This window comes from Artibeus jamaicensis, unplaced genomic scaffold (assembly GCF_021234435.1).
Source record: "Artibeus jamaicensis isolate MK-2021 breed Jamaican fruit bat unplaced genomic scaffold, CSHL_Jam_final contig_548, whole genome shotgun sequence".
In the NCBI taxonomy this organism is placed as follows: domain Eukaryota; kingdom Metazoa; phylum Chordata; class Mammalia; order Chiroptera; family Phyllostomidae; genus Artibeus; species Artibeus jamaicensis.
The window spans coordinates 11294905-11312893 of NW_026521883.1; the positions used below are offsets into that span (position 1 = coordinate 11294905).

General features: G+C 41.9%; 1 long non-coding RNA gene across 1 annotated transcript in view; it reads left to right on the forward strand.

Annotated features, from left to right (window-relative positions):
- The window catches only part of LOC119053461 (uncharacterized), a 28210-nt gene extending 13974 nt beyond the window's left edge, over positions 1-14236 (forward strand). The window contains exons 3-4 of the long non-coding RNA XR_008392449.1: positions 4191-4299; positions 11904-14236. This is a non-coding gene — a long non-coding RNA (uncharacterized LOC119053461). The remainder of the gene's footprint in view (positions 1-4190; positions 4300-11903) is intronic.
- The last annotated feature ends 3753 nt before the right edge of the window (positions 14237-17989 follow it).

Consider the following 17989-nt stretch of genomic DNA (forward strand, 5'->3'; position numbering starts at 1 on the left):
TACCAAGACGCAAAGTCTTTCTCATCTCTTAAAAAAATTTTTATTTGTTTATTGTTAGAGAGAAGGGAAGGGAGGGGGAAAGAGAGGGAGAGAAACATCAATGTGTGGTTGCCTCTTATGTGGCCCCCACTGGGGACCTGGCCTGCAACCCAGGCATATACATGCCCTGACTGGGAATCAAACTGGCGACCTTTTGGTTCGCAGCCTGTGCTCAATCCACTGAGCTACACCAGCCAGGTCTTTCTTGCCTTTGACATGGGTGAATAGTTATCATGCCATGCTTTTAGAAGAAACTTCCAGAGAACTACCATGAGGTGAGAAAGATCAACATTAGCACCTTTCCAGAGGGTTGGTTTTGGTTTCAAAAACAGAATAGAAAAGGGAAATTTCAAGGAAAATGGAAACTGGAGTTTTCTGATATTCCTCCATGGTTTTGAGAACAGAATTTTTGTTCTAATTGCAGAGAAGGTAATTTCTTAGTAATCAGGTAGGGTGGGGGGCTCAGGATTTATAGAGTGCCAGCTACGAGCTCACTGTGCTAGGGGACCTTGCCACAACTTTGCAGGGTAGTTACTGTTATTTCCAAATTACAAGTGAGGAAGTCAAGATGCTGAAAAATTATATAATTTGCTCTACGTATTCTGCCTGGTAAAAGGCAAATGGGGATTGAGAACTTGGCCTTTGCTTCACATTCCCAGTAGGACAGAGAAGGCCCCTAGCCTCCCTTCCTTTGACTCTAACTAGAACAAGATTGTGCTCACAGCCGAGATGGATAGACACCAGATGAAACTGCAGGTGGCAGGGTACGCACTGTAGAACTGAACTCATTAGTACTTAGGTTTGGCCTTTGCAGGAAATCACACTGCACCCTGAGCTCAATCAGATCTTCTGGGTTCCCCCTGGAGAAATGTAGATGGAGCTCCTGGGAAGGAAAAGTTGGGGGAGAAAGCCAGATGGGTCTGATTCTCTGAACCTATTCTTGTGGAACTTTATATTTGTTGTTGATCGATAATAGTCACAACAACTCTTTCTTGCACCCAGCTCATTCTAGTTACTGATTTAACTGGGGTGTGGTAATGTCATGTGGCTGCTATTCCATACACAAGGCTCTGCAGATGTCATGTCCTCGTGGGCAGAGGCTGCCCCATTCCCACTCCAGCACCTGACACACCAGTCCTCAAGCACAGTTACCCCCTGCAGAGATGGGCCCCAGAAAAGTGCACTAAAAAACCCTAAATCTCCACTGGTAATTTTGTTGTAATATAATCAGGGTTGAGATCCACTTACCTAGTACCTGATAGATGGTCAATTAATTTTTCTTGAGCAATTTAGTAAACAAAGATTGAATGTGCAGTAACCTTGGAAATGTGCTGCGCAGATCTCTTGCTGCAGGAGTATAATTAACTGAGGCCCCAGCTGTGGCCTCTTTGCATCTAGCACTGTGTTTGCACAAGATCACGCTTCCTGTGTGCTGCTTCTAGTCCGAGACAGCCTGGTGGGGATACTCGTGGAGGCCCATTGCTATGAGATGCAGGACTCCTCTGATGGGCAGCTTTGACTTGAGGATATCACACTTGAATTTTGTTCCCCAAATTCACATTTTGAAGTCCTAGATCCATACCTCAGTATGTGACTGTATTCAGAGACAGAGTATATAAAGAGGTAATTTAGTTCAAATGAGGTCATTACGGTAGGCCCTGATCCAATATGACTGGAGTCCTTATCAGAAAAGGGGGTTAGGACACAGACCTATACAGAGGGAAAATGACATGCAGACACAAGGAGTAGACAACTATGTACATACAAAAAAACCCCACCTCAGAATAAAACCGATCCTGCCAACATTTTGATCTTAGACTTCGAGTCTTCGTGAGGAAATGTCTGTTGCTTAACCCATCCAGTCCATGGTCCTTTGTCATGGCAGCCCTAGTAAACTAATTTTGGCTTAACTGAAACATTCTTAGAACCATGCTGCATTCTGAGACCCTTCCATCCCCGGCCTTCCTGTGCTCCCTCTCCCCTTTCACAGGTGGCGCACCGCACTGGGGCCCAAGGGCTCTCTCCACCTCCTCTGGCTCCCCCGACTCACAGGTGTTTCCCGAAATCAGTCTCTTGGACATCAACGCCCATGTTGGCATCTGCTTCTCAGAGAACCCAAACTACTACAAATGGGAAGAAAAAAATTATTTGCAAATACAATATCTTCCTGAGATTTTTAAGAAATAAAATCTACTACTGGGTGAAAATAATAAGGTAGAAATTTTTTTTTGGACATAAGTCCTGCTCGCCAGTATAGAAAGGTTGTCTGCCCTGACCCTGTTTCCTGTCCTCATTTTCTGGGTGCCACAGCTGTCTTGGGCTGCTTGGGAAGGGAGAAGGGGAAGTGACCTCCATCTGGTCAAATCAGAGCATGCCAGGGCTGAAAAGGACCTCAGAGATGATCACACACGTCCTGCCCCTCACCTCACACCCGGGCAGACTGAGTACCCAAAGGGGTGAGTGTCCAATGAACTCATGTAGGGTCACAGAACTGACAGATGAAGTGTTACTGGTAATTTCAGGGTTGTGTTTCTTAGCATGATCTAGAGACTGTTATTTAAAATGATGTATTTAGATAAGCATATGAGTTACTAGTCACTTCTACTGGTTATCTCTGGTCCTGGCAATGAAATACTGACTTTCTGGTCACACATATGACTAGCAGGAAAGATATCTTTCTCCCTTTCACCAACACCTGCAGCTATTCGCAGGTATTCAGCTTCTGCAGCATGAGAGTGGGTTGGCTGTTTACGAGCTGTCCCAGAGGGAAAGCGGGCTCTGTAACGGAGGCCATAATACACCCATACAGAAGAGCAAGGCCTGCCTTGGGATGGCAGCAGACGGAGGGCAGTCTGCCTCTTCATCCATCTGTCTGCAGCACATCTCATGAGCCCTCATCAGCTTGGGGCGGACCTAAACACAGAGGCTTAGCTGGAGTCCAAGGCCTCACATCATTCCTACTTCTTCAAAATCATTTGTTAGTGAGTGGTTTGTGTTGTTAATATGGTAGATGATCCTCGTCGTTAGTGAGATGGATCATCCTCTGAAAGGAGTGAATTTCACACTCCTTTCTGAAGCAGAAGGCCGATTTAGAGCAGAGTCACAGGATAAGAAAATCCACAGTTCCTGTTTTCAAAGAGGCCTCAGGGCCCAGACGCTTTCTTCTAAAACATCAATAACTTTACAGGCAGTGAGGAAGCAGAGCCTGCATCCCAGAGGAGGGACAGCCACTGGAATAAAAGTTTACTTATCAACACAGACAGCTGGCCTGCAGGCTGTAGTTTGCCAGTTTGACTTTTTAAAATTTGACCTTTAAAATCTTGACCTTTAAAATTTGGATAAAATATTATTTAACTCACGGTTAAGTTTTTGGTGACCACTCAAATTTCACATATGAGGCGACTTCCAGCTCTTAGATACCTATAGTTCTGTCCAGCTTTTATTCCCCTTTTCCCCGGTACCATATGCCAAGTTTCCTCTGTAAGCAATTTCTCTGTCTTCTATTCTTAGCTACCTGGTTTGGGTGGGATCTACCCTACCCCAGTTCCAGGAATAAGCAGCGATTGGCTTAAACCAGGCAATACATTTCTTCCCCACAGGATGGTTGGTTCAAGAGATAATTAAGCTTGTTCAAGAATAGTGAACTTAAGACTGAAGCTGAGAATGCAGGAATGCAGACACTTTATCCTCTTGGGTTATGATGTGAAATTGTATGGCCAGGAACTCCTGGGTCTACTAGTAGTGAACTTGAACCTCCAGGCTACCCTCTGGACCCAGTTATAAAAGAAATGAAGGGGTGGATGCAGATTCTGTAAGGTCTATAGCTTACACAGCTTTGACATTCTCTTTAAGAAAGTGAATATGTAATTACGAGTACATAAGAAAGTATAAAAGTGAATTAACTCGAATGAGAGAAGAAGTCATTTCCCAAATCACAAATGGGAAAGACCTGACAAAGGCCATAAACATCACTAAATGTGGGTAAATAGCACACCATTTTATTAATTAATATCTGACACACCTCTCAAGTACTTTTTCCATGTTTTTGGCTGCTTACTATTTGGTCGTATCTTTATATGACAAGATTTAGTGATATTTTTAGATCAAGGCCAAAAAGTTTTTCTTTTTCTAAATATGTTTATTGATTTTAGGGAGAGGAATGGGGAGAGAGAGAGAGAGAAACTTTGATGTAAGAGAGAAAATCGATTGGTTGCTTCACATACACACCCAGCCAGACCAGAGACTGAACCTACAACCCAGGTATGTACCCCAATGAGGCATCAAACCCCAACCTTGCGGTGTACAGGATGGCTCTCTTAGCCATGGAGCCACCCAGCCAAGACAACAGTCTTTCCTTAATCACCCAATAGTACGGATGATTGAAATATTTTACTATCAAAAGTGTAGAAAAGTTTGTTTCAGTGTCATTATTTGTTGTTGGCAATGACATGTAACACTTTTCTGGCTACTGTAAATCATGGATAGCTTTTGCTTCATTAGTTTCATGGTAAATCTATCTGTTATCTAATTTCTTTCTTTAACATAAACTACATATTAGATAATGTCTACCTGCCTCTTAAGATCTGTTTAAGACTGAAGCTCAAATTCCTGTTCCATACTTTGTAAAACATAAAATGCCCTCCCCAAGGTTTCTGGAATACTGAGTAGGGCCTTAGATACTTGTGGTAGATATTTTGGGGTCACCTAGCATCTGTTCACTCTATTTTTACTGACAGTATTTTGGTCTTTCCTCCCCTCCCTTATTATATAGTTGAACAGGACTCACCTCTGAAATTCTAGATTGGAGTACACAGCCCATACTCAAGAGCAGCAATACCTTGCATTTCTCCTGGCCATCACCTGTGACTCTGGGGTGAAAGGGAGACTCAGAGTTCCCCATAGTCTATTAGTCTTTTGTTGAAACTTGGGGAAGAGATGTTCTCTATGTCCTGAGAAAGTGTGAGGTCTGAAAAAGTATTCCAAGTATCCCAAGGACTGCAGGAGTATATGAACTAGGTTGGAGGGAGGGAGAAACTGGGCTAAATTTAGCCTTCTCTGCTACTTTTGCAATATTTGGGAAAGGGAAGTCATGTTCCATTGTTAGACTGACAGACTAACAATGTTAGTCAAGGTTACTGCCAAAGGAAGGAAGACATTGAAAGGGAACTGAGGAAAATTAATAAAAAGCTGAATATGATTCTCTTAGAAAGGGAGAGACATCCGGATTCTTGACCTTTTTTAAAGGTCATGAGGGCATTCTTTTTTCATTGCTTTTTAGAGAAAAAGGGAGGGAGGGAAGGAGAGAGAGAGAGAAACAACGTGAGAGAGAGACATTGATCACTCACCTTCTTGCATTTGTCCCAACTGGTGATCAAACCTAAAACCTGGGCATGTGCCCTGACTGGGAATGGAATCTGCAACCTTTTGGTCTATGGGACAACACTCCAACCCACTTAGCTACACCAACCAGGGCCAACTTCTTGACCTTTAAAATCAAATGATGAGCCTAGCCAAGGGCAAACAACATGGTGTCTTTATAGCCAAAAAAGGTTTATAAATATTAGCCAATGGCCCATCTACTGCAAGTCACATAGAACATTTAAGTTGTGAGGGCCCCTCTTATAAGCTAAGGTTTAAAAATTACTCAGATTCCATTACTAAAAAATACATTTCATATTCAATGGGAGTCTGACATAATTTTTTTAATCCTCACCCAATGATATGTTTATTAGCTTAAGAGAGAAAGGAAGGGAGAAAGAGAGAGAACATCAGTGTAAGAGAAAAATACTGAGTGGTTGACACCTGTATGCCCCCATCTGGTGCTGGAACCTGCAGTCTAGGTATGTACCCTGCCTGGGAATCTAGCCCAAAACATTTTTGGTGTATAAAACAATGCTCCAACCAGGGCCTGACTTGTAATTTTTATTAATCTTGCTTACAAAACCTCCCATGCCACGGGGAATCCTCATCTATATATAGAGACTATGGAAACTCAAAACAATTAGTTATGCAGCCTTATGATTCTCTAAGGTACTTTCCACATCCCAATCATGAGAGTCCTTTCCTCAGTCCATGTTAGTATGTTTATGAATCTACCTCCCCGACTAGACTTCAAGCTCCTTCAAAACAATCTTGCTTATCTTGCATTCTCCCCAACAGTGCCTGGCACATACTAGGCACTCAAAATAAGCTTGACCGACTTAGGCTCAGAGTCACAGTTCTTTCACTGGCTGACTAGATATCCTTGGACAAATTATTATTTTTTTAAGCTTGTTTAACCGTTATGTTATTTTAGGGAACTATATTGAACTTTTAATTCTGGAAAACCATGTCTGGAAATCTTCAGTCTCTGAATCAGGTCCCCAAGCTGCTAGCCCTCTCTAACGATGACACTTCCTATGCATTACTAAAGTGGTGATGGTTATTGGAGAGGCTCTTTCTCATTTCCCAACTGCTTCACTTAAAAACATTTTTATATACCTCCTCTCTTTAGTTTCAAAAGTATATCCCTCCTCCTTTCAAAGGTTATCCCTTCTACCAGTGCTTTCAATCTCATTCCCACATGGACACATTATTTCAACCTTTATGAAATCTCCCAGCACATGCTTGGTGCAAAATATATGTTCTTTCCCCTGAATAAATGAAACTAAGGAAAAAAATGGATGATTTCCCAACAAATGATTAAGGACAGGTGTGGCAAGAATCCATGGCTTTTGGACCTTAGACCCAAGTGACTTATGTGCCCATCTTTCTCAGTCAAGAGGAAGTCATTAGTGGAACTCACCTCCCAAATCCAGCTTTCTCATATTTGATGGGAAAGCTGTAACCATAGCAACTCCTAGCCACAATGGATAGAATGCTACACAGAAGGAACCCACACACAGCTGATTAAATATTTGAGTAACTAATTTTGTAATGTGACTTCACTAAGTGCTTACCTATTGCACGAAAGCTGTTGGCAATTAGAGGAACCAGAAATTGCCTCAGAATGCAAAGGCATATTCTTCGCTGCTTAAAATAGAAAAATCACTAATGCTCTCCCAAAGGACACAAATAGAAATGTTGGGACATATGCCATGTTTTAATGACTCAGCCAGAGAAAAGTTCATGTCAGTTGGACTGCTCTGCACTGCCCAAATGTTACATGACAAGCACTTGTAAAGCAAGATTTAGAGCTTGTGTTCTGGTAGTAAAACCCTGTGAATGCAGCAGCTCAGGTTGGGGTTTTCATTCATGTTAAGTTCCTGGAGAGCTTATGAGTTGTCCATAGCTGCTTGACTTCCTCTGACGTCAGGGAATGGGTCAGACTTCCTCTTAAACACATCTTAAAAAAAGAATCTAATGAGTGAGAATTTTCCACTCTAGTGGAGCACGAGTCTGGGTCATGACCAGAATTTTTTTTCAGGAAATGGAATAGAATGGCATAGAATAGAAAATGGCATCCGTCACATGTAGTAAGAGGAAGGAATATTCCTTGCAACATTTGTTTTAATTTCATACAGGGATAATATTATGATGCAGATGCATTATTTATTGTAGGTCATGATAAAAAAATAAATAACCACTGAGTTTGAGGGCTTTTCTGTTTTTAAGGAGATTTAACCAAATGTTTGTCTACATCTATTGCCACAAATATTTCAGCGAAAATTAAATACTGTCGCAGCTCATTTTGGTAATAAAACCTACTGTTTGTTGTATATCTATGACATCTTGACAATTGAGAAGAGGCTCGATATCCCTATTTTAGCATTGAGAAATATAAGGTTTAAAACTGGTAATTGATGTGTACATCACATCACTAGCAAATAACTCACTCTAAGCTCCATTTCTTTTTTCTTGTGCATAGCAATTTAATGGAAAAATAATTAAGTATAGCATTTTAATGAAAGAATAATGAAGGTTCTCTTAAAATCCGTTGATTTGGGTTTGGGAGAGATATGGGCCATTTGGGTTTGATTGCTGAAAATTTGACCCGCACACACAAGGGTCTTGACCTACTGGGAGAATTCTGGGAAACATGGGGGTAAAAGGGTAGATGTATAGCTGCCTAAAGACTGACTCAAACAATGGAAGGGAGATAAAAATTGGAGACATTCTGCATCAACTCTGAAACCAGAGAAATGTATCCTCTACATTGTGTGCTCAGAGGAAATTCTGTCACGTTAAATCACCCAGGGCCTACCCATGGCTCTATTTACTGAGAAAGCACTACTTTCATGGAAAATCTGAGCCTATTTTGCTTCCTGGCTCCTATATTTCTTAATTTGGAGCAGCACTTTTCAACTGGTATGCCACAAGAATTTTTAAAACATGCAATATCTAACTATTTGTCAGGGCCACTTTCCTCTTTTCCCTTAGATTGTCAAATAAAAAAAGTTGACGGCCAATACAACAATAGCTGTCCAATGTGAATGAATCAAAATTATAGCTATCTTTTGTCAGATAGGCAAAAAATATATACTTTCTTGGTGTGCCACAGAATTTTAATAGTTTATGTGTGCCAAGATGAAAAAGGTTGAAAACCACTGATTTAGAGGGTTGATAAACTACCATCTCTAGCTCTAATCTCTCCCTCTGCCTCCATGTCAACACATGCCAAGAGATACCCGTGAGGGTTGGGATGCACTGGGCTGGCTTGCTCTTAGGACGTTCTCTTCTTTTCCCCTTCTTAGCTCTGTATCCCTGGGGAGGAGGGTCATAGAGAGCAGAGTAGGGGGGTCAGCAAAGGTAGCTGATCCCTGCAGGTTTTGCCTCAAGTTCCCACATCAGCTGACTGCTACCAGTGGGAGGTACTGGTAGAAGAGATTGGTGGGTAGAAGGGAGAAGCTGGAGTATTTTATTGCCTTCCTCAAACTCAGGGGGCATCTCTGGCAGCAGCTGCATTTCCTTGGTGGCTCCAGCTGCTACAGGATAGGCCCACCATAGTCCAGTTTCTCCTGTTTGTCCCTCATCTGGTGCTTGTCTACTGTAGTTAATCTCTGAGTTGCCTCACCACATTTTATTGGCTCTTTGCTTTTACAACACCTGTGTAATCTGTTCCCCGCATTAAAATCCCATGGTTCTAAATACTCAGGTCATTTCTATTTTTCTGGTTGGTCCCTGACTGATGGGGTAGGGTGGGTGGGGCACAGGCCCAGAGCCATGTTCAGAATCATAATTGGGTTCAGTTGGAACACCTTGCTGCATGTTTACCTGATATAAATAACTACAGCCAAGTGAGTGGGTAAAGAATCAATAAAGTGTCTGAGAAAATACTAACATGCAGGCTCTAGGCCTTGGATGACCTAATTCTATAGGCGGTGAGCGTCATAACTGCTCTCCAGGTCCGATGCTGTGTGGTGGCCTGACGTCACCGCCCAGAGCGCAGAGCTCGATGGACCCCGCTACCACAGTGGGGGGAAGGGAGGAAGCTCTCACCGCCACCTCCACTGCCCTGTACTTAAATGCTGTTTAGTGACTGGTTGTAAGAAGGACAAGAACCCAGACAGCCAGGGGATTCCAGCCAAAGTGTATTCTTCACCTGGCTTGGGCAGTTTGTTTCTTTTGATTCTATAACAAATAACTTATGTGCAGAAATAAAATTCATAGGTAGTTAAGCCTACCTATGCTTATAACTTAAGTAAAAGGAGTGTTACACCACAACTATAATACAATGGAGAAATAGAATGAATGCAATAATGGTAACATTTATTTTAACATGTAAATGTAAGGTATGATTTCACTAAGAAGACATAGTGAATTGGTCAGGTGATTGCACCTGTGCATAATAAATGAGTTGGGCTTTAAGAGAAAGAACCAGATAAGTTCCAGATGTAAAGGAAAGTGAAAGAGCAGTAAAGGACACTGAAGTAGGGACTAGGGTTGGGACACCTAATGACAGCAGACCAGAAGTATTTATCTGTGATAAGAGCAAGTGGGAAATAACCGTAACCAAAGTGGGGATAATATGCTGAGATAAACTACACACTGACATAGTGGAGAAAATGAGGAAGTCTCACTAGTGAGCTGGGGCATATTTATAGGTGTAGTACCAGTTACTGCCTTCGTTATGAGATGGGCTGAGAAGTGACATCATTTCATAGAAAACATACTTCCTATCTTGAAATCCTGCCCTGTATGGAGTTTATGTTTATTTCATCCCTAGTACATTGTAAAGACTTTGGGGACCATATACTTCAATAAGTGATAAAGATAGATCGGAAAAAAGAGCAGTGACTCAGGGGTAGACATTGAGGGTCATTACTAGGGTAAGATGGGAAAAAAAACAGGCACCTTAAAATAAAGCTGTAATTTCAATACAGTACTAGATTTCCTATCGTCATTCTAAATAATTATAATAATGATGAAAAATTTTAAAGAGTAAAAACTGTCATTAATGAAATGCCATGAGATTCTTGCATTGAATGTCTAACCATATTTTAATAATATTTGGATAAAAAGCTGGTAAGTCTGCTAAAGGAAGTGTCCGATCTCTCTGGTTCCACTTTTACATGGGACAGCCATAAAAGCAGACCAACACAGGCATGTACAGCCCACGGCAAGCATGTGGCAAGCATGTGGCATGGTTCCCCACAGTGATGAGCACCTCTTGGTGTATCTCCAAATAAAACAAAGAACAAATGTGCTTCGATTTACATAACAGCTGTATTCTTGGAAAAATCAATGTACATGTTAAAACAGCAAAAATGATTTCATGTTATATGTAAAACAGAGCTGGGGTGTAGGCTGTATCTTTATTAAAAAGTTTTCCCAATATGTGAATACCAGATGTAGCATTAAAGGAATGAAGCCAGACTTGAGAAAATTCTTTGTTGCCTAGGACTGCGCTGTTGCTGGTAGGTCATTTAGCATACGCAGTCCCCCCACCAAATGTGGACAGTGTGTTCCTCCAATCATTGTGCTGACCAAAAACTCCTCTTCAAATGAACAAAATGCTCTCTGAGATAAACCATCCTCTTGAGAACCACTGCTTTCACCCAAGAAATGATCTAATCCGCCTGTTCCGCAGTGGTTTCATACACGGCCCATCGCCCCTCTCTCGCGCTGGAGGCAACTGCAAGGCCTGGGAGGAGCGCCGTTCCCCAGTGCCCGGTTGACGTGGCTTTCTGAGATGTGATCCAGCTGCCGCGGCTCTGCGCATTGTTAAAGGCCCGCTCTCTCACCCACACCTCCTTTCAGGAAGGGCCGCAGAGAGTCCACCGACTGGGACGCGCATGGGGAGAGTGAGGAGCAGAGGTTCCCATCATGGGCCACCTGAGATGACATAATATGAGTGGATCAGCCCCTAAACTTTTACCACAAATGTAACAATTGCTTATCCAGCAGGATTCTTCTTGCTGCACTTTCCCTCTTCCAGTGACTTAAGGGACTTTGAAGTAAACTAATAAGCACCTATTAGTCATCTGTTACGTGTAAGGCTCTGCTCAGCACTGAGAGGGAAATATAAAAGAGATCAAGACATGGCCCCTTGAGAAACTCATAATTTAATTTTGTGGAAAGTACACTGTACATTGCCCTGGTTGCTGCTTTTATCAGCAACATGATGTTAGATAATTAATTAACCTCCCTGCAGATGGTTTTCCAATAGAGACTCAACTGGTCTCCTACCAATGTCACAGTAATTGCGTCAGATATGAGGATTTGGAGAGAGATAAGGCAATGTAGACATTAAAAATAACAGGGCTTGTGTGATTTCCTTCTACATAAACCTCTTTGAATCTGAATCTTGCTGGGAAAGTACAACCTCTTGCCTTTTAAGAGACTTCATTTTATCTTGGGGCCAGCTGAAAGATATACTACATTTTAGAGTGTCTACCAGGCATTTTCTCGTAGTAATTTCCTCATGAGCTTCTTCTGTTTTTCAGCTGAGAAAATTCACAGGACGTGCCCTTCTCAGAGAAAACTACAGGCTGTAATAAGGGGAAGAATGATGGGTTTAAGTATTACTTCGACATAAATACAAGAATCTTCAACACTGTGCTCATGATTGAAACACACTAGTCACGTTGCCCTGACTTGGGAAGATGAGCAAACCGTACAGAAGTTTCTAGGAAGCCTAGCATGGGATCCTTCACTGTACTAGTCAGGGTTCTCAGTTGCAAATGATTGAAACAGACTCTAGTCATGTAAGCAGAAAAGGAATTTGCCGGCAAAATATTTGTTTCTTATGGGATTTCTAGGGAGACGGGGGAATCAGGTTTGCAATGTGAGGGAAACAAAGAGGATCCGTGTGGTCAGAAGAAGAGCTCAGGGCACGTCCACCACTCAGTGAGTCCCGATTAATGAAGATGCTGACACAGACACCTAATGAGCCCTGATCCTGGCACCACCACCACGGCTGCTCTCCTCTCTGCCGTGGAAAGCCTGTGCTGCAGTCCCATCACCTGGTCCTGCTTCTCTGAGTCCATATCTGGAGACCTCTGATTAGCCATGTCAATCAGGGCTCCTGCTGTAGTTACCAAACGAGGCTAGAAAAGGGAGTCTGGCCCATTCAGCTTCTGCAGTGACAGCAAGGCTCTGCGTTCTAACCATACCTTAAACCCGAGGGGATTCTGAAACCTACAAATACGGTTCGGATGCAAGGTCGTTGAAGACATGCAAACATTTACTTCTCTCGGGGAATGATTAAGAAGAGTAATGGAAGCTTGGATGTGTTTTATCTTACTTTAATCTTCATCACCTTTTAAATCTTCATCCCTTCTTTTCTAAAAGAGTTTGAAAAAATCCAACAGCATTTGGCTATGTCCCCTCAAAAGTGTATATTTGAAAATAAGTGCCTATTTATTTATTTATTTTTAAATTAAATTTATTAGGATATCATTGGTTAATGACATTGTATAAATTTCAGGTGTACAACTTTCGAATCATTGTGTTCTTGGGAAGTCAGTATATATACTGCACACTCTTGTGTGCTCACCTCCTGGACTCTAGTCCCCATCTGTCACCTTGTATTTGGGTCCCTTGACCCTCTTCATTCTCCCTCCACCCCCATCCCCTCTAGTGACTGCCATTCTGTTGTATCTATGAATTTGTTTCTTTGTTGGTTTTATCTGTTTATTGTTACTTTTAGTTTTCTATCTCACATATAATTGCATTCCTATGTTTTAACAATGAGTTATCAGAAAGAAAAGTGAAAAGAAAAACAATAATCCCATGTTCAATTGCACCAAAAGGATAAAATGCCTAGGAATAAATATACAAAGTGAAGGACTTATATTACAAGACCGTTGAAAGAAGTTGAAAAAGGTACAAAGAGATGAAAAGATATTCTGTGTTCATGGGTTAGAAATGTTAAAATTGTTAAAATGGACGTATTACCTACATATCATTTTCCTTGTTTAAGGAGCCAAGACCTGGGAATATTAACTGATTCAGCCACTATGGAGACAGTATGGGGGCTCCTCAGAAAATTAAAAATAGAACTATGATCCAGCAATTCACTCTGGGCATGTACCTGAAGGAAGAGGAGCACTGTGATAAAGAGGTGTCTACACTCCCACGTTCAGGGAAGTGTATTGACAATCGCTGAGATGTGGAAACACCCCTGTGTCCAAGTGTCCATCAGTGGATGGATGGATGGATAAGGAAAATATTATACACTTACACACACAGAGGAATATTATCTGACCATAAAAATAAGGTGATCCTGACATTTGTGAACAACATGACAAAGATGAATTTTAAGAGCTGTAAGCTAAGTGAAATGAGTCAGACAGAGAAAGGTAAATACCATATGACCTCATTTACATGTGAAATCTGAAAAAAAAATGACCTCATAGAAACAGAGAACTGATGGGTGTTTGCTAGAGGTGGGGGCTTGGGATGGACAAAAGAATCCAGGATCTAATGTACGAGAGCATGGTGACTATAGTCAACAATACTGCATTATATATTTGAAAACTGCTAGGAGAGTAGAGCTTTAAAGTTCTCATCCCAAGAAAAAAAAAGTCATATTATGGGATAGATGTTAACTAAACTTACTATGATGATCAGTTATTACATTATGACATTGTAATATATAATGAAATAATTATACAACTCACCATAATGCAGAATCAGCGGGAGCCCTGAGCTTGTTTTCCTGTGACTAGATGGCCTCATTTGGGGGTGATGGGAGACAGTGGTACCCAAAGTGTGTTGCTTATGTCAAGTCTACTCTGTAACCTCATTTTGGTGGCTGTCCCTACAGAAAACTCTGTATCACAAAGATAGGATGTTGGAAGCGGAAGCAGGCTTTTCTGTGCTTTTGTGGCAATCCCAAGATATTCTATGTTGACTTTAATCCAGAATGTCTGGAGACTTGAAGTTGTCTGAAACATACTTTTTAAAAAATATTTTATTTATTTGATTTTAGAGAGAGGGAAGGGAAGGAGAAAGAGAGGGAGAGAGACATCAATGTGTAGTTGTCTTTCACATGGCCCCCACTGGGGGACCTGGCCTGCAACCCAGGCATATGCCCTGCCTGGGAATCGAACCAGCAACCCTTTGGTTCATAGCCCAGGCTCAATCCACTAAGCTAGACCATCCAGGGCTCAAACATGCTTTTAAGGTCACCATCATTTGCGATCACAAGCAATTGATCCTCTTCTATCATGGACAAAGTCGACTCACCTGGCTTATTCACAGATGGGTCACAGATCCATTTCTTCCTGGTCCAGGGGGTCTTTTGTGTTTGGGAAGTAATGCTCAAGGTCTGTTGAAAGCTGAGATAGGTGATCATGCACCAGCTTAGAGAAAGAGATCCTGGCTCAGTCTTTCAAAATCTCTGCTAATGTTTGAAACATGTCAAAAATCCCCATGTTCACTCATTGTTCCCATAATTCCAGTTTGGCTTTGAATGCAGCCACTTTATCTGCTGACTTGGGCACAGTTGTCATTCTCCCCCGAAGTGACAGATTGAGTCCACTGACTCAAAAGGTTGAATTGAGTCTTACAAAAGGTTGAATGTGTCACACCAGCAAGCAAGTTCTGTGACCCATTCTGTGTCACTGAAATGTGCTGCCACTGGTGACTGTTTTTCTAGAAGAAATCTCTAGAGCAGCTTTCATTACTCAGAAACTCTGGGCAGTGATCTACCTTTGGAAAGCCATCTCACTTCTGTGTGTAAGAGAAGACCTGTGTGCTCTGCATCCATCTCCTCACAGAGCTGCACAAGCAGTCGTGAGTTAAGGGCAGGTACATCAACATGGCTGATTATTTTAATCGTATCCTGCAAAATGCTATTCGGTTCAGGTGACATTTTTTGGCTAACCAGCATTTCTCTATGGATGAAACAGTGCACACACTCACATTCAGAAGCGACCTCTTTGACCTGAGTTGTGAAACCAGAAAGCCGTCCAGTCATGGCAGCTGCTCCATCTGTGCATGTACCAACACAAAACAGCCAATGCGGTTTTCCTGCTATGTAACCATTCAAAGACCTGAACAGTTCTGCAGCTGTGGTGTTGGTTGGCAACAAAAGTGCACATGACTTACCCTCACGCACATCCTCCTGAAAAATACGTTGCACAAAAACAAGCATTGTCGCCCTGTTGTCAATATTGACAGACTCATCAACCTGGATTGTGTACCATGGGGACTCATTCATTCTCTCTCTCTAAGGATTGTGCTTCAATATCCTCTGCTGTTTCACCAGTTTGCCTAATTACGGTGCTAGCCAAAAAGGAGTACATGCCACCTTTTGAACTGCAGCTTCTCTTAAAATTCATGACAAATGTCCTCAGAGCAGGCAGGACCAACTTTTCCCCACAGTAAAGGGCTTCTTAGCTTTAGCAGTGTGGTTAGCCACTAAGAATGACATTCTCAATTCAGACACATTCGATAAAGTGGTGGCCTTCAATAATTGTTTTTGCTCTTCATGTTCACATTTTTTTTCTTTTGAAAAACTCCAAGGGCTTGTCTTTTATTTCAGGGTAGTTGGTCTCCATGTGGGGAAACAGTTCTGAGGGTTTCGTGGCTTTGTTGGCTAGCTGGTCACCACATATTCTACAAAGCAGGCTTGGAGAATGTGAATCACCAGTTGCAATGAGCCTATAATTTAAGTAGGACTCTTGGTGTTTTCTTTTAAATGTAGGTTTTTTTTTTTTTTTTTTGCTGGCAGTCTTACAGTTTTCTGCTGGCTCATCATTGGGTCTTCCTTCCTTTTCGAAGAAGCTTTCCAGCACTGTTTGTTTATTACTCACTTTGGCTAGGGTCAGCTTGTGGGCTTACCAGGACTGTGACTGAGACAAGTGCACAGGGCAGGAAACAGACATGGATGCAAGTGGTGAATAAAATAATGGGTGGACCATGCACAGTATGAAATAAGTGTTGGATTCTGACTTAAAGCCTGCCACCGGATGCTGCTGCACAAATGAAGTACAGCCCCTCACTGGCCACTCTAAAGCCTGCTACGGGATGCAGCTTAATGGTCACTTGCCACTCAGTGATAGGGTTTTGCTATGAGTCCGCAGGCAGTTGATGTATTATGGTCTCTGCACAGTCAAACCTCTCTGCTAACGATGATCTGTATTTGCAGCCGCTCCCCAGCACTAGCATGGCCGCCTCAGCTCCACCTCAGATCATCAGGCACTAGATGCTCATAAGGAGTGTACAACCTGGATCCTTCCCATGCACTGTTCATAGTAGAGCTGCACTCCTATGAGAATCTAATGCTGCTGCCAATCTGACAGAGGTGGCGCTCAGGCAGTGATGCGAGAGATGGAGAGCGGCTATAAATGCAGATGAAGCTTCACTCGCTCACCTGCTGCTCACCTCCTACTGTTCGGCTTGGTTCCTAATACCCCATAGACTGGTCCATGTCCATGGCCCAGGGGTTGGGGACTCTTGTTATAAATTTCAACCATTGAATGGATTGTTGTATTTTGAAATGAGTATGGAATTAATTATATTAGTCCTAAAACAAAATCATACTTGCATAGATATCAACTTTCACTACATTTTCTTTTACCTCTTGCCATAGCACTATGGCCCCATTACAGGCATTTTGACTTGGTTTTGTTCGGTCATGATGGTGGAGGAGGAAATGTCAAAGCACATCTGTGCTCCACTCTAATGGTCCAAAGGTAATAAATCATCCAGTCCATTGCATGGAAACTTAAATCATTCCTCCCTAATTTCTAAATGGCTGAGCAGTTGTAAGACCAAATCATATAGTGCTAATTAAAAAGTTAATATGGACATTGATCCCTGTATTACTCTGTAAAATTCGGAGTTCCTCTACTGCTGCCATTCTTTTATTAGTTGCCCCTCAGGACATTACTGGAATAGAGTGTAGCCCACCCCATGACTTATGCTGCAGAGATCAAAGGTCCTGCATCAGTTTCACCAGCAAGTCCAAGTGCTTCTCCTAAAGAGCTCTGATCTTTGCCAGCCTTTTAGGCAGAGCTTTTGTCACAATCAGCAAAGATAAAGAGCTGTCACAATGATGGGTAGCCCTTTGATGCCAGGCCTCTTTTTTAGTCAAGGGGATGTAGAGGTCTTCATTAGAATCATGTAATATTATAAGTGTATGGACCAAATGGAAATTTATTTTTCCTGTTCTAAGGCCAAATGAAAAAATATTTTTCAGTCACCTCCTTCTACAGAGAATTTCCCTTCTTTGACACTAACCAGACTTGATAATATTTTAAATCCTCCTTTATTGTAAAATGTAACATCCTGGAACAGTGATTTTTCAACTGGTGTACCACAAGAATTTTTAAAACATGCAATACATATTTAGTCGGGGGCACTGACCTCTTTTCCCCTAGATTGTCAAATAAAAAAATGACAACAGCCAACACAACAGCCATCCATTGTGAATGAATCAAAGTTATATTTATTTTTTTGTCAGATTGTTAAAAGTATAATATTTTTCTTGGTGTGCCATGGAATTTTAGTCACTATTTTATGTGTGCCTTGAAATAAAAAAAGGTTGAAAATCGCTGTCCCAGAGAAATGAGCACAAGAA